The 27,211-nt window shown below is 35.4% G+C and overlaps 1 protein-coding gene across 1 annotated transcript in view; it reads right to left on the bottom strand.

Annotated features, from left to right (window-relative positions):
* NAALADL2 (N-acetylated alpha-linked acidic dipeptidase like 2) overlaps positions 1 to 27,211 on the bottom strand; it is a gene marked incomplete at its 3' end in the record, with an annotated part of 1,068,176 nt that overhangs the window by 956,167 nt on the left and 84,798 nt on the right. The gene's annotated exons all lie outside the window — the stretch shown is intronic.

A 27,211-nucleotide genomic window follows, 5' to 3' on the forward strand; every position in this document is an offset into this window, starting at 1 on the left:
ACAAAGTAGCACAATATACCTCCAACAAATCTAAGTGATGGGTTTGCCAGTTTTTTTTTTTTTTTTTTTTTTTTTGCGCTACGAGGGCCACTCACTGTTGTGGCCTCTCCCGTTGTGGAGCACAGGCTGAGGACTTGCAGGCTCAGCAGCCACGGCTCACGGGCCCAGCCGCTCCGCGGCATGTGGGATCTTCCTGGACCAGGGCACGAACCCGTGTCCCCTGCGTCGGCAGGCGGACTCTCAACCACTGTGCCACAAGGGAAGCCCCTGGTTTGCCTTTTTTAAATGACATAATCAAACTAGAGGATGAATGCTTAAGCCCTATATTCAATTTAGTCATTTGGAATAAAGGCATAACTTTGGACATTTGATCATTGAATTTCAGAACCCTCATTCTCAATGCTTATGCAACTTCACTTTGCCTAGGATAACAAATCACCATTTATCATGCAACAGATATGCTTCCAGAACAAAATGCTACACTTTTTCAATTTATTTGCATTCCCCAGATCATCATTTAATGATCATAGTCACACTGCATACTTTGGTATCTTTGCCAGGAATTACAATGCATCATCCAGGAGAGGGATTCTTCAGTGTATCATGCCCAGCAATCTTGTTAAAGTTTGGGGAATTCCCACACCAATGCCCCTCTGTGATGTTAATTCCTTAGAATAATTGGCAATTGTACATTTCTAGGACCTATGTGTAGCAAGCAGAAAAATGCACAAACAGAATCTGCTTTACATACAAAATAATAAGTTCTAAGATTAAGATCTATTTTTACTAGATTTCAAGGCATTTACAATGTCTATTTTCAGGTGGTCTATGTTCCTACATAGCCCAGTGAATAGTTCTCAAACAGTTTACCAGTAACATCATGCCAGCTGAGTCTCTAAGAGTCCCAAACAAACAAACATGCTGCTGCAAGGCAGCTGAAAATTGGCCTGGTTGTCACAAACTAAAACTTGCTGTATTCCAATGTCACTAAGTATAATATCATGAAACAATTTTTAAGGAACTGTTGCCACAGTTACTGTCAAAGCAGATGTCCATCAAATTCATTTCACAATTTCTGAGTTAGACTTCTTTTTTTCAGCATTAAAACACAAATAGAAGTAGATTATATGTTATATTTCAAGAGAATACACCCATACTTTGAAAATAATTACTTTTTGAAAAATAATTATTGCATAAACAATTCATTGCATTGCTAAGTGCTTACAAATGTCTCATAACAAACTGAATATAAGCAATCATACCATCTACAAGCAACAGCTGATAATAATTAAATTTACTATGACTGTACAAGATAGTCTTTACCAACTTCACACTGATTGAACATAAGTAGTCTAAATATTGAAAGTACTCATCAAGAATTAAAATTTATTCCGGTTTCAACAAAACACATTACCCTATTTCTAATACAAGGAGAAAAAAAAGAAAACAATGAACAAAAGAAATATACAAATGCAGCAGTTTTGTATTTTCAACTACAGTATTCTACTTGCATTAGGATATGTTTCACATCAAAGGTTCTCTGAGGAAAAACAAACTAAAGATAAATAGATTTGCATCCACATGCAATTAGTAACTGAATCACTCCATTTAAATTTAAATTTCAATAATTAATGAAGTAATAGAATCTTTAACTCTGGGGGACTAAAGAAGATAATTATGTAACAAATGTTGGAGTCTCTGGGTAATAATACCTGAATCTTATCCTTCCTTGGTATTTCTGACACTTTGGACCACCTACCTGGTCTCCTGTCAATTTGAAAACAATACCATTCTTTGAATATATTCCTTCATTTATTCAATAAATAGTTGTTGAGCATCTAGTATATCCTAAGCATGATATTAAGTTTTAGGACTACAAATAGAAATATGGCAAGGCCCCTGCCCTCAAGGAGCTCACACATTAATTAGACAAAAGCAGAATTCTAAATAAACAGTTACAATAAAGCAATAAAGGGACTCTGAGAGAAGTCTGGATAATGTTCAATGTTGAAACTAAAAGCAAGCAGCCAGTTCTATCTGGGAGAGACTGCGGACTGTGATATGGTGAAAGGTTACATAGAAGATGTGATGCACAAGATGAATAGGTGTTTTTCACAAGTCAGGGAAGTAAAAGGTATCCCAGAGAAAGGAAACTACATTAACAAACTATATCAGCAATGGGGAAAAAAATTAGTTTGTCAAGGTTGATGCAGACTTTACAAGTTGGGGCACGAATTAATTAGACAGAGACAAAATCCTGACCTTCCTACCTTTTTTATTCTCCCTCATTGATCTAATTTAGACACACTGATCCTCAAAGCCATCTTTATTCAATTCATTGAACTTTCTTATTCATCTTTTCACCTTGAAAACAGCCAGTAGAATGAAACTATTCATCTGTCACCTCTTAAAGTTAATAAGCTATTCATTTAAAGATTCCAAAGCAACCCTAAAAATAAACCAAAGAACAAAATATTACACTGGCCAATGGCATAAATCTTGGTATGAACTCAAAAGGATACAATCAAGTAATGACTTTATTTTGTTTCACCAGTTTAAAACTTCCTGTAGGATCTTCCTTCCCAGCGTCTAGATGCTATTTTGGGCAAAACTCATAGCTTAGGTTGCTTTAGAATTGTATAAGCATCATACTAAGTGAAGTAAGTCAGACAAAGACAGATATCATATGATATCACTTATATGTGGAATCTAAAAAGATGATACAAATGAACTTATTTACAAAAGAGAAACAGATTCACAGACATAGAAAACAAACTTATGGTTACCAAACGGGGAAGGTGGCAGGGAGGGATAAATTAAGAGTTTGGGATTAACATATATGCACTACTATATATAAAATAGATCATCAACAGGACCTACTGTATAGCACAGGGAACTCTACTCAATATTCTGTAATAACCTATATGGGAAAAGAATCTGAAAAATAAAATGGATATATGTGTATGTATAACTGAATCACTTTGCTGTATACCTGAAACTAACACAGCATTGTAAATCAACTATACCCTAATATAAAATAAAAATTAAATTTAAAAAATAAGATAAACAAATAATAAAATAAAATAAAAAATAAAAGTCATTGCCATTACCCATTCCCCAAAAAAAAGAATTGTATAAGCAAATCTTTTTAACCTTTAAAAGGTCCAGTCTAATCAAAACCAAAACATGTATCTCACAAACCATGACAAGCTTCTTGCCTTTCCCTAGCTGATGCTTGACCTCATCTTTGTTGCCAGCAGGGAGAAAGAGGGGTTGATTTGATTTTTTACTCTCCAGCTCCTCTTTCCTCTTCTCCTTCAGACTCATGCTGTTTCCTGCCCTCGCAGCATGGAGGTGAGAAAGTAACAATGAGAAAAGGCTGATGTCCTTCTCTCCTGGCTGTCAAGTCTCAGGGCTGCCTAAGCCCGCTCTTCATAGGCCCAGCTGCTGCACTAACACCATTCTTTAGAATGAGGAAAGGACACTTGTCACTTCTATTAACACCATTCTTTAGAATGAGGAAAGGACACTTGTCACTTCTATTCTGTGGCCTAAGCTGATGCTATCAGAAAAACAACAAGAACAACAAAAACATCACCTCGGTGCTTTGTGACCACCTAGAGGGGTGGGATAGGGAGTGTGGGAGGGAGACGCAAGAGGAAAGAGATATGGGAACATATGTATATGTATAACTGATTCACTTTGTTATGAAGCAGAAACTAACACACCATTGTAAAGCAATTATACTCCAATAAAGATAAAAAAAAAAAACCTATTAGACATCTTTTACATGTAAAATAACAGAGCAGAGAGAGATGCAACAGAGAGTGAAGCTGCAGAAAGAAGGAAGGAGCAAAACTAGTGAGAACTGTTAGAGCTCAAACCTCAAAAAGGAGGAGAAATGTCTTGTGCTGAGAAAAGGTGTAAATTCCCCTTCAACATTTCCTTTGACTCCAGAGAATTGCTACCAAATATTACCCTGCTTCACCTCAGTAACCCCCATATGAATCCTTATTTCCTTTTTCCACTGTGAACCTGTGTCCTGAGATGCTCCTTGCATCCCACATACACTCTGTCAGAACCTCCAGTGGAAAAGGACCTCAGTTCAATGAGGGTCCACAATGAAGATGGAAAAACACTGGACAAAACAAATTGGCTTTATCCTCTAGGGCAACCTGCCTCAGAAGCCCGTTGCCTCAGGCTCTGGTATCTCTATTTTTCTCTATTTGACTTTGCCACTCTTGTCCACATACCACCCTCTCTGGCAAAGGTATGTATGAGTCAACCAGGCAAGGTTTGTTCAGCCAGTGTCTCTGTTTAAGGGCTATCCTCATTTGTTTTCTGCAGGAAATGAAGACAAAGAATCAGACTTGGTGGCTTATCTCTAAGTGAATTCCTTATTAGATCTTCAAACCCTTCACTGCTTTCCAAAATTTAAAGGCAAACTTGAAGAGAATATCCAAACAGGTATCTGTTGTTTTAGAACGATGAGAAACCATAAGGAGCCTCAGGGTCCTCAATGAGAAAATCAGCCTGGAAACCATCTTGGAACTTATTTTATTTGGCACTAAATGTGAAAAGGATTGCTTTTAAAATAACGAAATTGGTAGAATCTCCTGATACGGTACACTTGCCAACTTGTAAAATCTGTAGTGAAGTATATTTGTAGTTTTATTTCAGGGAAAGGTTATATATAGATAGAAGACAATGGCATAAATGATGGCCTATGGAGGCCATAATTTTTCACGTTACCATTTTCATTACTTGAATAACCATTTCAATCTTATTCTAAGAGTAAGAAAAAATGTTTCCAATTACATTTCGTAAAGACAATGAATTTTACCCTTTGAATTACATTTAGATTCATTAAGCATTTTTATAAGGAGCCTTTAAAAAAAGATAAATAGTATGTTATAGTTAATGGATGTAGAAATTTCAGAAATCAACACTACCCACAACTCAATCTGCAAATTCAATGAATTATCCAGAAGACATATACCCCAGCTCTTAAGTTAGAGAAACTTCAATTACATATATAAATGTTTTATGAACTGCTCATACAATGTCTTTTAAGTCAGTAGATTCCAGTGACAGAAGAGTGATAACAGACTATTCAGGTCATCGAGTTTTCCCATTCACGTTGTACTAGGCAACTCTCCATGTTCATATCATTTTAACTTCTCTATTGTGTTCTTGGATCTTCATTTTCATGGTCCTTAAGTTCCATTCAGATGACTATTTGCTGAATATATTAAATTATATCCTATTATAATAAAAGAAAAAATACACCAAAAAATATGTTTCACTATAGAAACATACAATATAGTATCTTGGCCAAACTTAACCAAAAAAATTATCCAGATGGCATGACCTCCTCCAATTTTTGATTCTTTTTAATAGGGTCTACTGATATCTATTTATCAGTATTATCTAAGTGTGACTAAGTCTCACTGTTAATTAACAAAATGAAGTTTTAGTCAATCACAATGTAATGCATCCTTAATGTAGTAGCTTTCATTTAATGAATTTTTATGCAAATTTAACCTTTAATGAAGCTACTAACGGTTGCATTCAAGTTACATCTGCATAATATTTCCCAAAAGGTTTAAAAGTAGTGGGAGTGGAAAACAACTAATTTTTTTGGTAATTAAAATGCCCCAAACATTGCATGTCAGGCTTAGTATAATTCTCCAGGGTCTTATTTATTTGTTTTACCAGTACACACTCAAACTGCATGAGTATGACAGAGAGCTTGATCCCCTTCAGTGCATGTGCTGGAAGGAACATTGCAAATAGGACTGTTGCTGAATGGACCATATCTAATGGGGTCAAAGCCCCTGGTGGGATATGCCAAGGCCATATCTAATTAGACTCCAAGGAATGGTGACATTAAAATCTACCTGAGAGCTTTTCTCTAAACATGATTGTGTAAGGGAGTAAAAGCCTTGTTAATAATTTAGCTTTAAGCTCTTTAATTTCCCTGAAACCTAGCCACTGGGGACAAAGTGTGTGTGTCTGTGTGTGTTTGGTGTCTATCAAGAAAAAAAAGTAATTAGAAAGTGATTAATTCCTCTTACAAGTAATAGGATTAATTCTACTTACAAATAATAGAAATATAGAGATACCCCTCTCTTTTTGCTGTTCTGAGAGTGATGTGGTAGCCTGCTCTAGAAGAAAGCTCACCACAGAGCCTGACACACGATGGGTACTCCATAAGTGTTTCCTGAATTAAAAGACTGCCCAATGCCAAGGCCCAGGGAAATGGATACTGTTCATCTGCTATGTGTAGTACACTCATGGCTGCCTCCTCTCATCCTACTCACCAACCAAACTTGCTTCTGTTGTTGTCTCGCATTATACACAGGAAGCAACATTGACTTACATTGAAATATCTTCAAGATGGCACCATGAAAACACAGTATAAATATCCAATTCCTGAAATGCAAACTCCCTAAGAGTGGGGATTTTGTTTTGTTTTCTGATGTGTTTTTAGTACCCAGGACAGTGCCTGACACATAACAAATATTCAATAAATATTTATGGGAGGAAGGAAGGAAGGAAGGAAGGAAGGAAGGAAGGAAGGAAGGAAAGAACAGAAAAAGACAGGGAAGGAGGAGGCTGGGAGAGAGGAAGAATGATCTGAATGATCTGTGTCCTAATGATCTGTTTCTCCACATACCTTTTTTTTTTTTTTTTTAACCAGGAGTCAGAGTGGTGTAACAGTTGAGGCTGTAAGTTCTGAAACCAGATCTCATTTGAATCTTACCTCTTCTGCTTATTAGCCATTTGACTTGGGTCATATTTCTAAACTTTTTTATGCCTCACTTTCCTCTTCCGTAAAAATGTAATCATTATAAAAAGAGTAACTCCCCACAATGATTACATTATAAAAGAGTAACTCATTATAAAAAGAGTAACTTTCCTCTTCTGTAAAAATGTAATCACTATAAAAAGAGTAACTCAATGTAAGGATTAAATGTGAAAGTATATTTAGCAGCCATGAATGAATATTACCTCCTACTATTATGATCTATTATTAATCTCCCTTTAGGAGATGGCTCATCTGTAATGTGATGTATTATTTATCATCCTCACTAAGACACTTTTGAGAGTGAAAGGGGAAGGCACTAAAATGATTAAAAATCATCAGTTGACCTACTTCAAGTGTAAACTTGGACAGTACCAACCAATCAGTGATATATGGTTCTGCTACTTACTGGCTACACCTGATATTAGGCAGGCTTTCCTATTCCCAGACCTAGACAGAAATATTTAGCAGAGACTATATTATTATCACTTCTACAAGCAACACTGTAGGCTCCAATTTAGAAAGTTAAATTCAGTGGGTTACAAATACAACCGCCCCAGCAACCTTCTTAACATCCCCCCATTACTGTGTTTCAATCAAATACTCCTCTCTACTACCCATGTGCATCCACCTTTCCCACTAGTTTGATGACAAGGCTCAACACTTCTAGAAAGGTGTGGCTCAGCCACAATAGATGAGCCTATCAAACTCAATATTTAAGTCCAAATACCCCTGGCTTTATTCTTCAATCAATTATCTCTGAGATGATGGGGAAATTGCTGTCACATGTAATTTCTGTGTAAAATGTGGGGATAAAACAACTGACTTAAACTATAGTCTGAGAATTGTATATCAGGTAAGAATGGTTAATGTAAAAAGAGCTATGAAGGGGAATATTGATTCACTGGTGAGATAAACATTTATTGGGTGCACACTAGGTGCTCAGTGCTGGAGATTCAAATGTAAAGACAAGGAACTTCTTGAGATGTTAAAGAGAAAATGAATGCAATGTAATGTGGTAAGTACCAGGTTAGAGAGGAACAGATTATAATATTGGTACCACAAAGTAGGATCTGGAGGATCAGTGATACCAAATAAGTATTTGGAGATTCTAAACAAGAAAATTTCACAAAGAATATGTTTGATTTTTGGCCATGGGGATGACTATGAGTTTGCTAAATGAATAAGGTAGGGGAAGGGCATTCCAGATAAGAGAAAAAGCCTGATGAAAGACATAGGATTATGAAAAATGATCTTAAATTCAAAAAACTAAAAATAGTTTATATGCCTGCAACAAAAAGTTTGAAGCAGAGAATGAGATAAGGCTGTGAATCTATATTGATTGTGACTGGATATCACCAGTAGTTTTAAGGAAGAAGAAACTGAGCAGTAAGAATAAAAATGTGATAATAGAAAGATAACAACTAGCAAACATTATAAAAATATTTGGCAGCATTTTTGCTAGATACTGTGAGGTAAGAATGACGTAACGCAAGTTTATTCTGATTACAGAACTTAAAGATATTTTTGTACCAATAAGTAAAAAGAAAAAGAAAAGTTATTTGTGCAATTTTGTTTTATTATCTTAACTCTTTGTATTAACTTTATCTAAAGATATGTAGCCTCACATTCCACTATCAATTAAAAAAAAAGGTTTGTAAGAAGAAGGGAAGGAAAACACATACACTTACTAATATCAGCATGAAATATCCTTTCAAGCATAACCTCCTTCCACACACTTAGAGGCAATGAATCCAATCAGCCTTTTATTTTTTCCTTCTTATGGCCAGCTCAGTTGGGTCATACCTGTTAGCATATTGATTCATAATTTGAGCTTGGAAGTTGATACTTACCATATCATTTAGAAGGCTGTCCCTAGTTTGCTGTTCTAATTGGAAAAGATAATCATTACTACATTAGTCATTTTAGCCTTACCTCCTGTAAATCACATTCACACCTCAACTGAAAGTGACTCACGAAGATATTTTTTACCCGTTTTGAAGACTTTCTACATAAAGTAGAGGCTTACAGGTCTTCAGTTCAGGAAATTATAAAATTTGGGATTTTAAACATTATTTTCTTTTTTATATAACATTATTTTTCTTTATTAAAGTAGAAAAAATGAAAAGTACAAATTGGTAAATTCATTATTTACACTTTGGTATATCCTTCTACTCTTTCTCTTAATATCATTTTCTCTATCCTTCTATCTTTTATCTAAATAGAGAGGAATGAAGATACATAGGTAGATGGATAGACATTATACATAGTTGGATAAAGAGCTATTGACAAATAAATGAACATAGTTATTTGACACAAATGGAATTATGTTATACATTGTTTTATAACCTACTTAAATTTTACTTTCATTGTACCCATCTTTTTGCCTTATTAATTATTTTTCTACAACACCACTTAATGACTGCTAAGTATGCCACATTGGGAATATAATATAGATTACTCCTTTATAGGGGCATAATAAAATTGCTTCAAGTGGTTGACAATACAAACAAAGTTGTGCACAACCTTGATATTTAGGGAACTACTTTCTAGAATTTACTATTAACTTAAAAAGGGATTTACAGTCTTCAAGAACACTACAAATAACTCTAGAAAAATGTCAAAAATGTCAAAGACCAAATTTTTAAAGGATCTTTGCTCTCAAGAAAAGAATGTTCAATTTTCAACTCAATGTTTCTTGACTATGATGTAACATAGCCATATGATTCTACTCACTGTGATGAACAGAATCATGTCTATGTTTTATATAGCAATACATAATAACAAAAATCAGTTAACTGGTCAAATTAGCCAAATCAAGCATGTTTCCAACTATTTGTAGACAACCAAAATTAGTGGTTCTTAAAATTTCGCAGACATAAAAAATCTTTTGGGGAACTTTCCAAAGATAGAGTTTCTGAAAATATACTCCTTTCCCCCAAAATTCAGACTCAGTAAGTCTGTGGTGAAACTGAGGAATCTGCATTTTTATCACGTATGCTAGATCAGAGAGCCAACAAACTGTCCCTTTAAAGGGACAGATAATAAATAAATATTTTAAGATAAAAATTTTAAGCTTTGGTGGTCTCTGTCACATTTGTTTTTGTTTTGTATTGTTTTGTTATTGTTTGTTTTGTTTTGATTTTCACAAGTCTTAAAAAAAATGTAAAAACCATTCTTAGTAAATCGGGGCATACAGACTCTGGGCCAGATTTAGCCTATTGGCTGTAGATTGTTGACCCCTGCCCTCAATGATTCTGAAGTAAGAGGTCAATGGATAATAATTTGAGAATTGCTGCCCAAGATCAGTGTACAATGAGGATCCCAGGAAATGTGTGATTGGGGTAACTTTATCAATATGCTATTATTTGGTGAAAATTAGTATTACTGTTGCTCCATATTTCTTCTGGATAGCAATGGAGATATTTTTCTGTTGGATGCTTAGCTACCATAGCTAAGTGTTGCTTTGTTTGCTTTTTTTGGTCAAGTCCTAAAGGACAGAACAATGATCACTGTCTACAATGAATTGTAAGGTCATCCTAGCATCCACTGTAAAAGGTATAATGCAATGGCACTGTATGTTGATGCCATGGTTCATTTGAGATGTTGGTTCTGGTCCAAATTCCAAGATTATTGATGGAATTAAAGTTAGTGCAGTGCAAAATACATTAAGAAGAGCCAAAATGGCTGATTATGAACTTTGCTTTTTACATATCAATATAGAAGACTTTATTTTCCAATGATGCCTAAAAATATCTTCCATTACCCATGCTCTTCTTACAATGTGATTTCGACACTCCTCTTATTGACAGGTGGTGTCAGTGACAACCCATCCCACTCCTTGAAACTGGGCAGGACTGTATCAATGGCAGAAGTGGCATTATGTGACTTCTGAGGCTAGGTCATAAAAGGCAATAAAGCTTCAGCTGGCTTTCTGAGGACATTTACTTCTGGAATCTTGCTGCCATGCTGTGAGGAAGCCCACAGGAAGAGGCCATGAGTAAATACTACAATTGACATCCCAGGTCAGGACTCCCAGCACCAACTGCCAAACATATCAGTGAAAACACCTCTAGATGATTCCAGCCTCCAGCTGTTGAGTCACCCTAGCCATCAAATTTTCCCAGATGAAGCCTCTGACCTCATGAAGAGAAGAAAAGCCATTTCCACTATACCCTGTCCAAATTGCTGACCCACAGAAACCATGAGAGATAATAAAACTTTTTTGTTGTTTTAAGACACTCGGTTTGGGGATGATTTGTTAAGAAGTAATAATAATTGAAACAGCGAAGGAGACAAATGTTATTCAATGTTATTCCCAGGGACTTTGATAAATTTAAGTCATTAAAAAATTAGAATTCTACATGGGAATCCATTAATATGTAGTGCATGTATACTCCAATGACGTTTTAGGAAACCCCAAAATAATCTATATATTATTTTAAAGAATTAAAGTTAGTTGAGCGTTTAGTTGGAAAAAACTAATAATATGTAAGGTCCCATATGTCAAAGGTGTCAGATGTCTAATTAAATATAAATATATCAAACATTAAAAAAAAGCATTTCATAGCTATATTTACATTTATATAGATATATAAAAATTTATAATAGTCACTAAAATGGCAGTTTACCAAAATAAAATATATTCATTATTAGTAAATAAAGATCAGCACAAATCTTATAATACAGGCATACCTCCTTTCATTGTGCTTTGCAGATATTGCATTTTTTACAAACTGAAGGTTTGTGGCAACACTGCAATGAGCAAATCTATTGGTGACATCTTTCCAACAGTGTTTATTCACTAGTAACTTTGTGACACATTTTGGTAACTCTCATAATATTTAAAAATTATTAATTATTATTATATTTGTTATGGAGGTCTGTGATCAGTCATCTTTGATGTTACTACTATAATTGTTTCAAGGTGTCATGACTGCTCCCATATAAGACACCATCTTAATCTATAAATGTTGTGTGTATTCTGACCTGCCATTTCCTCATCTCCCTTCCTCTCCTTAAGCCTCCCTACTGCTTAAGATAAAACAATCTTGAAATTAGGCCAATTAATAACCCTACAATGGCCTCTAAGTGTTCAAATGAAAGAAGGATCCTATGTCTCTCACTTTAAATCAAAAGCTAGACATGTTTAAGCTTAGTGAGAAAGGAAGCTAGGACTCTTACACCAAACTAGCAAGTTGTGAATGAAAAAGAAATGTTTTTGAAGGAAATTAAAAGTGATACTCCAGTGAACACACAAATGATAGGAGAGCAAAATAATGATATCAGCAATGCTATTAGCATTATGGTTGATATGGAGAAAGTTTTAGTGGCTGGATTAGATCAAACCAGCCCCAACATTCCCTTAAGTCAAAGCCTAATCCAGAGTAAGCCCCTAACTCTCTTCAATTCTACGAAGGCTGAGAGAGGTGAGAAACCTGCAGAAGAAAAGTCTGAAGCTAACAGAGGTTGGTTCATAAGGGTTAAGGAAAAAAGCCATCTCTATAACATAAAAGTGTAAGGTGAAGCAGCAAGTGCTAATGTAGAAGCTGTAGCAAGGTTTCCAGAAAATCCAGCTAAGATAATTAATGAAGGTGACTCCACTAAATAACAGGTTTTCAAAGTAGATAAAACAACCTCATAATGGAAAAGGATGCCATCTAGGGTTTTCATAGCTAGAGAGAAGTCAATGCCTATCTTCAGAGCTTCAAAGGACAGGCTGACTCTCCTGCTAGGGCCTAATGCAGCTAACATGTAGCTAAAAGTGACTTTAAGTTGAAGCCAATGCTCATTTACCATTTCCAAAATCGTAGGGCCCTTAAGAATTATACTAAATCGACTCTGCCTGTGTTCTGTAAATGGAGCAACAAAGCCTTCATGACAGTCATGTTTACAACATGGTTTACTGAAAATTTTAAGCCTTTTTTTTTTTTTTTTTTTTGCGGTACGTTGGCCTCTCACTGTCGTGGCCTCTCCCGTTGCAGAGCACAGGCTCCGGACACACAAGCTCAGTGGCCATGGCTCACAGGCCCAGCTGCTCCGCGGCATGTGGGATCTTCCCGGACCGGAGCATGAACCCATGTCCCCTGCATCGGTAGGCGGACTCTCACCACTGCGCCAACAGGGAAGCCCTAAGCCCACTTCTGAAATCTACTACTCAGATAAAAAGATTCCCTTCAAAACATCACTGCTCAATGACAATGCACGTGGTCACCCAAGAGCTCTGATGGAGATGTACAATGAGATTAATGTTGTTTCCATGTTTGCTAAAACAACATATTCTGCAGCCCATGGATCAAGGAGTAATTTTGACCTTTAAGTCTTATTATTTAAGAAATACGTTTTGTAAGGTTATAGCTGCCATAAATTTCTCTGATGGATCTGGGCAAAGAAAATTGAAAACCTTTTGGAAAGCATTCACCATTCTAGACATCATTAAGAACATTCATAATTCTTGGGAAGAGTTCAAAATATCAACATTAAGAGGAGTCTGGAAGAAGTTGATTCCAACCCTAATGGATGAGGGTTCAAGACTTCAGTGGAGAAAATAACTGCAGATGTGGTAAAAATAGCAAAAGAAAGAAAAAAAAAAAAGGTAGAATTAGAAAAGCAGAGCCTGAAAGTGTGACTGAATTGCTGAGATCTCATGAATGTTAAAACATTAATAAACGAGGAGTTACTTCTTATGGATCAGCAAAGAAAGTGGTTTCCTGAAATGGAATCTACTCCTGGTGAAGATGCTGTGAATATTGTTGAAATAAAAACAAAGAATTTAGAATATTACATAAGGTTAGTTGTTTGATAAAGCAGTGGCAGGGTTTGAGAAAATTGATTCCAATTTTGGAAGAAGTTCTACTGTGTGTAAAACACTATCAACACCACTGTGTGCTACAGAGAAACTGTGAAAGAAGAGTCAATAGATGCAACAAACTTCATTGTTGTCTTATTTTAAGAAATTGACACAGCCACCCAGCCTTCAGCAACCACCACCTGATCAGTCGGCAGCCACTAACATCAAGCTAAGACTCTCCACCAGAATAAAAATTAAAGCTCGCTGAAGGTTCAGATGATGGTTAGTAATTTTTAATTAAGGCATTACTTTCTTTTTTCAGGCATAATGCTACTGCACAATTAACAGACTACAGCATAGCATAGACTTTTATATGAACTGTGAAACAAAAAATTCATGTGACTTGCTTTATTGAGATATTTTCTTTATTGTGGTGGTCTGGAACTGAACCCATAATATCTCCAAGGTATGCCCATAATGACTTAGAGACAACTGACAGCAGAATATATATACATACATAGTAGTATATATATGTTTATCATATATATCAGATATTACTATTCATCTGCAATGATAATACCAAAAAACATCTGGAAACTAGAAGACCAAACAAAATATAAGATTTAAAAGTTCTAAGACTTTTTCTAAGAACAGTAAAATTGTAAAGAAGAGTCATTAGAATCATTCCTAAATTCCATTTTCATTCCATTCTATTCCACATTCTGCTTATATCTGTTCTTGAGAAGAACAGTATCTCCCAGGGAATTTTTAAAAATTCAAATTACAACACCACCATTCCTTACTATGGTCAGCATTTAAGAAAGGAATTGTTAATATTAGAAAAAGGTCATATTCAGATTTGCCTATAAATTTGATCAAAGTGAAACCATTAAATAGTAATCTTCAACTCTGCTTTTCTGGGAAGCCTTATAAATTTTCCCTTGCAAGAGTTGGGCTAACCTAACATGCAGTCATGTGCAAAGGAAGCATTCATGTTGCATTTGAAAGAAGAAAATGTTCAGATTTGCTTTTAATCTACAACCTGGCCAAAATAAGTATAATACAGAAAAATCCGCATCAGGTGGTAGAGAAATTATACATTTGACCCTTCTGGAGATAAATGTACTGCAGATAAGTTAAGATGCTTTATCTGTGCACAAGGCAATTAATTTATTTAAGCACAGTTACATATCAAGGATTTTATTTCATTGTGAGCTGAGGTGAAGGGTTAGGTAAGTGACAGTTCCACCTTCACAACTTTTGAATGTTTATTTTTATTAAGTCCATATACTTTGGTAGCAAATCAACTTGCCTAAGAAATATCTACATATTCAATATGAATGAATATAAAATTGCAAGAATGTACAGAGTTTTCATTGCATGTGAAAACATGTTAGAACTATAAGAGACTTAAGTGTTCGCCTAGTTGACCTTCTTATTTCACATATATCTCCTTTCCATCTTCTTTCTTCCTTCCTCCCTCCCTCGTTTTTTCCCTCCCTCCTTTCCTGATACACTTCCTTCTTCCCTCACTGTTTATACTCTTGTTCAACAAATGTGAAAAAAAAAATCAAAATGACAGAAAAGGTTCAAATCCCTACAAATGAAACTGTTTAATAAAAGTAAATACATCTGAAAGTTACTATATACTATATCATGCACTGTCCTAAGTGTTTTTAAAAATATTTCCTCAATTAATACTTAGCCCTATAAGACAGGTACCATTAGTATCCCTTTTTAATAGTTTAAAAAAGTGAGGCATACAAAAGTTAGCTTTCCCAAATGACACAGCTAGGAATCAGGAAAACAGGACTCAAATCTAAGCAGTTGTGCCTCCAAAATCTGCCCTCTTTACCAGAGGTTCTATTAATGAAATTTCTGAAAAGATTTTTTTAGGCCAAACACACAGTAATTAACTAATTCTAAAAAAAATGGCATTCACTGGATAAACATTAAAGTAAAAAAGGAAGTACCTAAGGCCTCAAATTCTTGTAAGACTTTGGAAACCTGGAAAGGAATCCAAGGAAATGTAGGCAGAACTGCCAGAGAGAGTTTGTGAGATTGATACTTATGTTTTCTATTTCATCCTGAAGAATATTTAGAGAATAAGGAGGAAGTCCTCAAGAGACCTCCAACTTCATTCCTCTAACTAATAAAAATGAAAATCCTCACTGGCCATAAATTTCAGGCATTTTAAGGCTAGATCTCCCAATCACAGAACCAAGCCATGATCAATACCCATTAGTCAGTCTTGAATGTCTAGGGGCACAAGTGCTCCAAAGGTTTGAGAACTCTATTAAAGAATAAAGAAAGAAAGAAAAAGAAAGAAAGAAAGAAAGAAAGGGAGGGAGGGAGGGAGGGAGGGAGGAAGGAAGAAAGAAAGAAAGGAAGAAAGAAAGAAAGAAGAATATCTTTGGAAAACCTCAGTGAATCCAGGGAATTTGGGCAGCTCTGACTTTTGCTTTACAAAAGTGTTGTAACTCATCCTGCTGTCAAATTTCAGAGATTAATGATTAGAATGTTGAATCTGGAAGAACCTCAGATAATAGGCAGTGCAGGAGACAGAAAATGTGGCACCAAAAAGATCTGAATGAGAATCTCTGCTTCTGCGTTTACCATCCTTTGTGGAAGATAGCTTCTATAAGACACCTTTTCTGTAAAGTAGTAATACCTGTACTAACCTTGTAAGTTAGTTATGAGGATTAAATAAAATTATGTTGTAAAATGTGGTTGGTCCAGGGCCCAGTACACGTAAGATTTTCATTAATGCTAGTTTATAAATAAAGAAATTGAGACATCTATACCTAGTGTTAGTAAGTGATGCGTGATTTTAAATACAAAACCCTCAAAACACAGGATATGTTTTTACTTTAAACAATATATTACCATGAAATTTACATTTAATACATACTCAGTGAACTTAACATAGCAATTAATTTCTAAAGAAATATGTATATATACTTTTTAGAAATATCTATTCCACAAAAAGTAGGATACATCTATGGAAGAAATATTTGTCTGTGGCATACAGATAACTTAAAAATTAAAATACTCATATAAAGAGAAATTACCTCTGAATTTTGCAAATATTGGCCTATAATACTACTTCAGCTTTTCTTAATTAAATATCTCACATATAGGAAAATGTTTTAAAACCAGCCTTCAGACAGAAATCATAAACCAGCAGGAGATCAGCAATAGTTAGTAACTATTATACTCTGGCAAGTTGCTTAGCAACTCTGGAACTGCAATTTTTCAGGCTTTTTATTCAGCTAAGAAACATTTATTGAATATCTACTACATGCATGTTGCCAAGGAGAGACACAAACAACATCATTAAGGGAATATTATTTTTATCATTTCCTCCTATGACAAACTGACTCTAAGCAGTTTCATAACTTGACTATAAGCTAAGAGGAGGAAAATGAAAGAAACTGAGTTTGAATTCCAGCCTGATGGCCTCCAAACACCTTACTGTTTTTCATCCTATTATCTGCTGATAAGCCCTAAATCGCTGCCTTTGGAATCACACCATAGTCTGACCTACAGATACGTAACTGTTTCATTTTTATACAAATTGTAATATCCATGAGAAATAGGGACCCTACTTCAGCTGTCTTTTGAATTTATTTCCTAGAGCAGCGGTACTCAAAGAGATCTTTCTGGGATGCTAATTGTTGGTAAAAGACTTGTTACTACTCCCTAGTGAAATAGGTACAGACATTGAGACTGCTAAAATTTTTATGACAATTTAAATACTGTTATGTCTCTTGAACTTAAAGTGTTTGGGTGTGCATTCTATATGTTTCATTTCTTAAACCAGATTCCTACCTCTATACCTCTCTTTAAAAATTTTTGGTTTTGTGCAGATGCATAAGAGCACTGGCGCAGGTGGCTTCCTGCGGAGGTGCAGGTTTGAGGAGGCGGCTCACGGGGGTGAGGCATTTAGGTTCACGGCCTCCCCACTCTCGTTGGGTGATGAAACACAGACCTTGGAGCCAGATGTGCTGGGTTTCTACCCCAGCCCCAACATTTAAGCGCTCTATGACTTTGGGCAACTCAGGTAGCATGAATCTCATCAGCACAGAGAGAAAGCTTCACTGAAAACTCACTGCAGAGTGGTGGGGGAACTGGGATTCCATGGTGGCAACAGCAGGGTTCGTGGCAAGAATCACAGCGTGCAGGCAACCTAGGGCAGTTTCATCTCCCTGCAGCTTGTAGACCCTCAGGCTTCTGAGCTGTTTCAAGGACACAACCTTGAGAGAGTAAGGTGTTCTTGAGATCATCTGTACTGAATCCATGACTGAACCCAGTGAAGAAATCTATATAAACGTTTAAGAGTCTGGCAGCACATGCGGAGGCCTGCTCTTTTAGCCACTGGCTGCTGGAGAGAGCCTCATAGACAAAGTGCTCCCAAGTCAGCCTGTTCTAGCTGAAGAGCCATTGTAGACCCTCATAATCTGACTTCATAATGGAGACTGCCAAATTCACTGCCATGGGGCTACAGGGCCTTGGTGCTTCGGCCAGGTGTCAGGTCTGATCCTCTGAGGAGGGAGAGCTGAGTTCAGAACATTGGACAACCAGAGATCTCCCGGCCCTACATAATATCAATCGGCGACAGCTCTCCCAGAGATGTCCATCTCAATGCTAAGACCCAGGTCCATCAAACGACCAGCAAGCCCAGTGCTGGACACCCTATGCTAAACAACTAACAAGACAGGAACACAACTTCACCCATTAGCAGAGAGGCTGCCTAAAATCATACTAAGTTCACAAGCACCCCAAAACATACCACAGGACATGGACCTGCGAGCCAGAAAGACAAGGTCTAGCCTCATCCACCAGAAAACAGGCACCAGTCCCCTCCATCAGGAAGCCTACACAACCCACTGAACCAAACTAACCCACTGGGGGCAGACACCAAAACCAACAAGAAATACAAACTTGCACCCTGCGAAAAGGAGACCCCCAAAACAGTAAGTTAGGCAAAATGACAATACAGAGAAACAAACAGCAGCTAAAAGAGCAAAGTAAAAACCCACCAGACCAAAGAAATGAAGAAGAAATAGGCAGTCTACCTGAAAAAGAATTCAGATTAATGATAGTAAAGATGATCCAAAATCTTGGAAAAAGAATGGAGAAAATATAAGAAATGTTTAACAAGGACTTAGAAGACCAAAAGAGCAAACAAATGATGATAAGCAACACAATAAATGAAATAGAAAATTCTCTAGAAGGAATCAATAGCAGAATAACTGAGGCAGAGGAAGAGATAGGTGACCTGGAAGATAAAACAGTTGAAATAAGTAGTGCAGAGCAGAATAAAGAAAAAAGAATAAAAGAATTGAGAACAGTCTCAGAAACCACTGGGACAACATTAAATGCACCCACATTCGAACTACAGGCATCCCAGAAGAAGAAGAGAAAAAGAAAGGGACTGAGAAAATATTTGAAGAGATTATACTTGAAAACTTCCCTAATATGGGAAAGGAAATAGTCAGTCAAGTCCAGGAAGCACAGAGAGTCCCATACAGGATAAATCCAAGGAGAAACATACAAAGATAATATATTAATCAAAGTATCAAAAATTAAATACAAAGAAAATATATTAAAATCAGGAAGGGAAAAGAAACAAATAACATACAAGGGAATCCACATACAGTTAATAGCTGATCTTTCAGCAGAAACTCTGCAAGCCAGAAGGGAGTGGCAGGACATATGTAAAGTAATAAAAGGGAAAAAGCTACAACCAAGATTACTCAACTCAGCAAGGATCTCATTCAGATTAGATAGAGAAATTAAAACTTTTACAGACAAGCAAAAACTAAGAGAATTCAACACCACCAAACAAGCTTTACAACAAAAGCTAAAGGAACTTCTCTAAGTGGGAAACACAAGAGAAGGAAAAGACCTACAATAAGAATCCCAAAACAATTAAGAAAATGTTAATAGGAACATACATATTGATAATTACCTTAAATGTAAATGGACTAAATGCTCCAACCAAAAGACATAGACTGGCTGAATGTGTACAAAAACAAGACCTGTATATATGCGGTCTACAAGAGACTCACTTCAGATCTAGGGACACATACAGACTGAAAGTGAGGGGATAGAAAAAGATATTCCATGCAAATGCAAATCAAAAGAAAGCTAGAGTAGCAATTCTTATATCAGACAAAATAGACTTTAAGACAAAGACTATTACAAGAGACAAAAAAGGACACTACATAAAGCTCATGGGATCAATCCAAAAAGAAGACATAACAATTGTGAATATTTATGCACCCAACATAGGAGTACCTAATACATAAGGCAAATGTTAACAGCCATAAAAGGGGAAATCGACAGTAACACAATCATAGTAGGGGAGTTTAACACCCCACTTTCACCAAAGGACAGATCTTCCAAAATGAAAATAAATAAGGAAACACAAGCTTTAAATGATACATTAAACAAGATGGACTTAATTTATATTTATAGGACATTCCATCCGAAAACAACAGAATACACTTTCTTATCAACTGCTCATGGAACATTCTCCAGCATAGATCATACGTTGGGCCACAAATCAAGCCTTGGTAAATATAAGAAAATTGAAATCACATCAAGTATCTTTTCCGACCACAATGCTATGAGACTACATATCAATTAGAGGAAGAAAAACCGTAAAAAATACAAACACATAGATGTTAAACAATATGCTACTAAATAACCAAGAGATAACTGAAGACATTAAAGAGGATATCAAAAAAATACCTAGAAACAAATGACAATGGAAACACAATGGCCCAAAATCTATGGGGTGGAGCAAAAGCAGTTCTAAGACGGAAGCTTATAGCAATACAATCCTACCTCAGGAAATAAGAAACAGCTCAAATAAAGCTTGTTACCTAATCTGACACCTAAAGCAATAAGAGAAAGAAGAACAAAAAAATCCCAAAGTTAGCAGAAGGAAAGAAATCAGAAAGATCAGATCAGAAATAAAGGAAAAAGAAATGAAGAAAATGATAGCAAAGATCAATAAAACTAAAAGCTGGTTCTTTGAGAAGATAAACAAAATTGATAAACCATTAGCCACACTCACCAAGAAAATAAGTGAAAAGATGCAAATCGACATAATTAGAAGTGAAAAAGGAGAAGTTACAACTAACACTGTAGAAATACAAGGGATCATGAGATTACTACAAGCAAGTATATGCCAATAAAATGGACAGCCTGGAAGAAATGGAAAATTTCTGAGAACAACACAACCTTCTGAGACTGAAACAGGAAGAAATAAAAAATATAAACAAACGAATCACAAGCACTGAAATTGAAACTGTGATTGAAAATCTTCCAACAAACAAAAGCCCAGGACCAGAGGGATTCACAGGCGAATTCTAACAAACATTTAAAGGAGAACTAACAACCATCCTTCTCAAACTCTTCCAAAATATAGCAGAGGGAGGAACACTCCCAAACTCATTCTATAAGGCCACCATCACCCTGATACCAAAACCAGATAAAGATGTTACTAAAAAAGAAAATGACAGGACACTATCACTGATGAACAGAGATGCAAAAATCCTCAACAAAATACTAGCAAACAGAATACAGCAACATATTAAAAGAATCATACACCATGATAAAATGGGGTTCATCCCAGGAATGCAAGGATTCATTAATATATGTAAATCAATCAATATGATACACCATATTAACAAACTAAAGGATAAAATCTGTATGATAATCTCAATAGAAGCATAAAAGGTTTTCAACAAAATTCAACACCCATTTACGATAAAACCTCTCCAGAAGTAGGCAGAGAGGGAACTTATAATAAAGGCCATATCTGACAAACCCACAGCCAACATCATTCTCAATGGTGAAAAACTGAAAGCATTTCCAGTAAGATCAGGAACAAAACAAGGTTGTCCCCTCTCACCACTATTATTCAACATAGATTTGGCAATTTTAGCCACAACAATGAGAGATGAAAAAGAAATAAAAGGAATCCAAATTGGAAAAGAAGTAAAACTGTCACTGTTTGAAGATGACATGACACTATACATAGAGAATCCTAAAGATCCTAGCAGAAAACTACTAGAGCTAATCAATCAATTTGGTAAAATAGCAGGACACAAAGTTAATGCACGGAAATCTCTTGCATTCCTATACACTAATGATGAAAAATCTGAAAGAGAAATTAAGGAAACACTCCCATTTACCACTGCAAGAAAAAGAATGAAATAAACCTACCTAAGGAGGTAAGAGACCAGTACTCAGAAAAATATAAGACACTGATGAAAGAAATTAGAGATGATACAAACAGATGGAGAGATATACCATGGATTGGAAGAATCAACATTGTGAAAATGACTATACTACCCAAAGCAATCTGCAGATTCAATGCAATCCCTATCAAAATACCACTGGCATTTTTCACAGAACTAGAACAAAAAAATTCACAATTTGTATGGAAACACAATAGACCCCGAATAGCCAAAGCAATCTTGAGAAAGAAAAATGGACCTGGAGGAATCAGGCTCCCTGACTTCACACTATACTACAAAGCTACAGTAATCAAGAGAGTATCGTACTGGCACAAAAACAGAAATATAGACCTTTTCAATATAGAAAGCCCAGAGATAAACCCACGCACATATGGTCACCTTATCTTTGATAAAGGAGGCAAGAATATACAATGGAAAAAAGACATTCTCTTCAATAAGTGGTGCTGGGCAAACTGGACAGCTACATGGAAAAGAATGAAATTAGAACACTCCCTAACACCATACACAAAAATAGACTCAAAATGGATTAAAGACCTAAATGTAAGGCCAGACACTCTAAAACTCTTAGAGGAAACCATAAGAAGAACACTCTATGACATAAATCACAGAAAGATCCTTTTTGACCCACCTCCTAGAGAAATGGAAATAAAATAAAAAGTAAACAAACAGGACCTAATGAAACTTCAAAGCTTTTGCACAGCAAAGGAAACCACAAACAAGATTAAAAGAAAACCCTCAGAATGGGAGAAAATAATAGCAAACAGAGTGACTCACAAAGGATTAATCTCCAAAATATACAAGCAGCTCATGCAGCTCAATATCAAAAAAACAAACAACCCAATCCAAAAATGGGCAGGAGACCTAAATAGACATTTCTACAAAAAAGATAGACAGATTGCCAACAAACACATGAAAGGATGCTCAATGATACTAAATATTAGAGAAATGCAAATCAAAACTACAATGAGGTATCACCTCACACCAGTTAGAATAGGCATCATCAGAAAATCTACAAAGAACAAATGCTGGAGAGGGTGTGGAGAAAAGGGAACCCTCTTGCACTGTTGGTGGGAATGTAAATTGATGCAGCCACTATGGAGAACAGTATGGAGGTTCCTTAAAAAACTAAAAATAGAATAGCCATATGACCCAGCAATCCCACTACTGGGTATATACCCAGAGAAAACTATAATTCAAAAAGACACATGCATTCCAATATTCATTGCAGCAGTACTTACAATAGTCAGATAATGGAAGCAATGTAAATGCCCATTGACAGACAAATGGATAAAGAAGATGTGGTACATATATACAGTGGAATATTACTCAGCCATAAAAAGGAACGAACTTGAGTCATTTGTAGACACGTGGATGGATCTTGAGACTGTCATACAGACTGAAGTCAGAAAGAGAAAAACAAATATCGTATATTAACGCAATATGTGGAACCTAGAAAAATGGTACAGATGAACTGGTTTGTTATCACATAACACAAGTCAGTATGGCCATCATCAAAAAATCTACAAACAATAAATGCTGGAGAGGGTATGGAGAAAAGGGAACCCTCTTGCACTGTTGGTGGGAATGTAAATTGATACAGCCACTATGGAGAACAGTATGAAAATATAAAAATTGAACTACCATATGACCCAGCAATCCCACTACTGGGCATATACCCTGAGAAAACCATAATTCAAAAAGAGTCATGTACCACAATGTTCATTGAAGCTCTATTTACAATAGCCAGGATATGGAAGCAACCTAAGTGTCCATCAACATATGAATGGATAAAGATGCGGCACATATATACAGTGGAATATTACTCAGCCATAAAAAGAAAGGAAATTGAGTTATTTGTAGTGAGGTGGATGGACCTAGAGAGTGTCATACAGAATGAAGTAAGTCAGAAAGAGAAAAACAAATACTGTATGCTAACACATATATTTGGAATCTTAAAAAAAAAAAAAGTGGTTTTGAAGAACCTTGGGGCAGGACAGGAATAAAGATGCAGATGTAGAGAATGGACTTGAGGACATGGGGAGGGGGAAGGGTAAATTGGGATGAAGTGAGAGAGTGGCGTGGACATATATACACTACCAAATGTAAAATAGATAGCTAGTTGGAAGCGACTACACAGCACAGGGAGATCAGCTCGATGCTTTGTGTCCACTTAGAGGGGTGGGATAGGGAGGGTGGGAGGGAGACACAAGAGGGAGGATATATGGGGATATATATTTATGTATAGTTGATTCACTTTGTTATACAGCAGAAACTAACACACCATTGTAAAGCAGTTATACTCCAGTAAAGATGTTAAAAAAAGTGTTTTTTAACTTTTTTAAAAACAAAATACACAAAAAAACTATTAATTCTTCCAATCAAAATAACTTTTTTTAATTAGGAGGATGGATTAACATATACACAGTCCTGTATATAAAATAGATAACCAACAAGGATCTAATGTATAACACAGGGAACTATACTCAATATTTTGTAATAACCTATAAGGGAAAATAATCTGAAAAAGAATATGTATATATACATGTACATATATATATCTGAGTCGCTATCCTGTACACCTGAAACAAACACGGCACTGTAAATCAACTATTCAATAAATAAATACATAAGTGGGGGATTTTATATAGATTAAAAAATAAATAAAAATTTCAACTTTGTGGGGTATAAGTGAAGGACAGTAGACTGCACATGTTTAAAATGAACAACTAGATTAGTTTTGACATATGTATATACCCATGAAATTGTCTTCACAATGAAGATAAACATTTTTTCACTCTCACAAGATTTCTTATGCCCCTTTGCAAGCTATTCCTCTCTCCAGCTCCATAGATAGTAAAAAGCAAATGGATGTGACTATGTTTCAAGAAGAATAATTTGCAAAAACAGGCATCAGGATGGATTTGGCCCATGGTCTGTAGTTTGCTGACCTCTGCTTTACAGTCATTCCATTGACTTTGAAAAGCACATATAAGTGATTTAAAAACAAAGAGAGTAACAAACAAAACTGCTGGATTTTTGGTCCTAAAATTATGTGGAACCTGATTAAAGTATTGCCAAAACAATCCTAATAAAAGCTTATTTTCTGTTTTGAAATACGCCTTTACATCAGAACTTGTTTGGGTTTAACTTTATCAAGCAATGTTTACTAATCAGAGCAGGTAAGTAGCTCTTATTACTGTTGCTTGATTCTCAAATTCATTTATTTTTGACTTTTCATTTAAAAATTAGCTATATTAAGCATATGACTCTGCATAGAAGGAACAAGTCATGGGAATTTTTTAACAAAATATTCAGTGTCCAGGGGTAGGTATTTTGGACTGTAACTTGATCAAGACCACTACATGAGGAATAATTCTTCTCTGATTTACAGAGTACAAAGTAAACAGTTCCCTTGATTTTCCTGGAATGGAGGAATAGTCGGTTCCAAAACACCATCTCTATGAAATGGGAAACACACATATAAGAATGTTTCTGCCCCTGCGCCCCACAAAATATTCTGAAATTATGAACAGTGAACAATCACCCTTAGGCTTAAAGAAATCTGAGTTACCAAAGTATTAATTAGCTTTTCAACCATCAGTGCACAGTTTCCCCCAGAATACAGTATATTAATCACAACATCAGGTTATGCAGCAATGCTTTTCTGTATATTGTTTTGCAAAATAAATACACATTGCCCTACCATAATTATAGGAAAAGAAATACAGAAAATGAAGAGCAGCAATAACATGACAATGATCCAAAATATCCTATCTCTATTTTTTAAGTTTGCTAGGCTTATCATACTTTCTAGATCCCCACTAATTGTACACTTTTGCAAAAAATATTTTAGAAGAAGTGATTATAAAACTTGAGATTCAAGTAGAACACCATTCCTTAACTTACACTGTAGTATTATTTCCCATTAGCTAGTTTGTATATCAGAAGACATATATAGGGTACTCACTGGAGAAGAAGGCTAAAAAGAACACAATAACATATCTAGAAGTATACAATTGAAAACCCTATATTTATTGTTACTCAAAAGTTTACAAGTCACAACTATACATGTGCATGTGTGTGCATGTGTGAGTCTGTGTGTATATATTACAAAAGTTAACATTTCCCCAGGTTATTGGCCCATATTACCTCCACCACTACCAATTAATTGCAAATTTTGAAATAGGGGATCAAACAAGTAAAAGATCAAAGTATTTTATAGAAGGTAATACAAAGTTTTGTTTTATTTTTCTTCTTAACTGGTAACAGTTTATATCCAACATGCATAAGCCAGAATATTTATTATGAACCATATTTTCACTCTACATGAATGTGAGAAAGCTTGATGCATCTACTATAGGCACCCAACATCCACAAAGCACCCTTACTAATATTGTTTTAGAGCCACTACACTGGACAAACACTTATTCAGTTAGAATATTATACGTGCAAGTGGGCAGGTTTGCAGTTGATATTCCCAACTCTATCTGAACAATCATATCAAATTAACTTTACAGAAAACCCTTCAGTTTTAGAAATGTCTGAAGTTGAATAAGCGAATACCTTAGAAATGGAAAAGCAAGACCTTAATCTTATGCGAGGCAGGGCAGTGCATTTGCAGTACTCATTTAAAAAAATAAATTAGTCTTCTTGCACAGTGCATAGATTACATGACTTTATATGGGCATGCCTTTTTATGAACCTTATCAATGCTCCACCAAAAAGGATGGCAGGTAAAATACTTAAGATCATAAAACAATATCCTGTACTTTCCTATAATCATATTCTTTAAACTTTTTTAAATTACTTTTTAGTTATCTTTTCCACTAGACTGTGTGTTCTTTGGAACAAGGATAATGTTTTTTCTTGTCCAGCACTATTTCCTTAGTGCCTAATACAATGTTTGTCACATAGTTAGTATTTAATAAATATTTTGAATGACTAAACATAACACAAAATCAATAGAATAATACCTCAAGCTTTGTTACATTATTGCTGTTACTAAATAAGAAACTGAAAATATTTCATAAGTAGTCATTTATAACTCTAGATTGATCTTCCTGAAGTGAGATTTGAGAACTACCAATATAAAGCCATCTGGATTGTTAAAAACGGATACTTTTTTATCCATTTTACATGTAATCCATCTGAATTACTTGGTTATGGAATCAAACTCTGTCTCTCCATATATATATATATTATATATATAAAATATATGTATAATATATATACATATACATATGTATAAATATTTTACATATATATATATATATATATATATATATATATATATAATCTTTCAAAAAGAAAACTCCCAAGAGATTCAATTGCACAGTA

Source organism: Hyperoodon ampullatus, assembly GCF_949752795.1.
Source record: "Hyperoodon ampullatus genome assembly, chromosome: 5".
NCBI classification, from domain to species: domain Eukaryota; kingdom Metazoa; phylum Chordata; class Mammalia; order Artiodactyla; family Ziphiidae; genus Hyperoodon; species Hyperoodon ampullatus.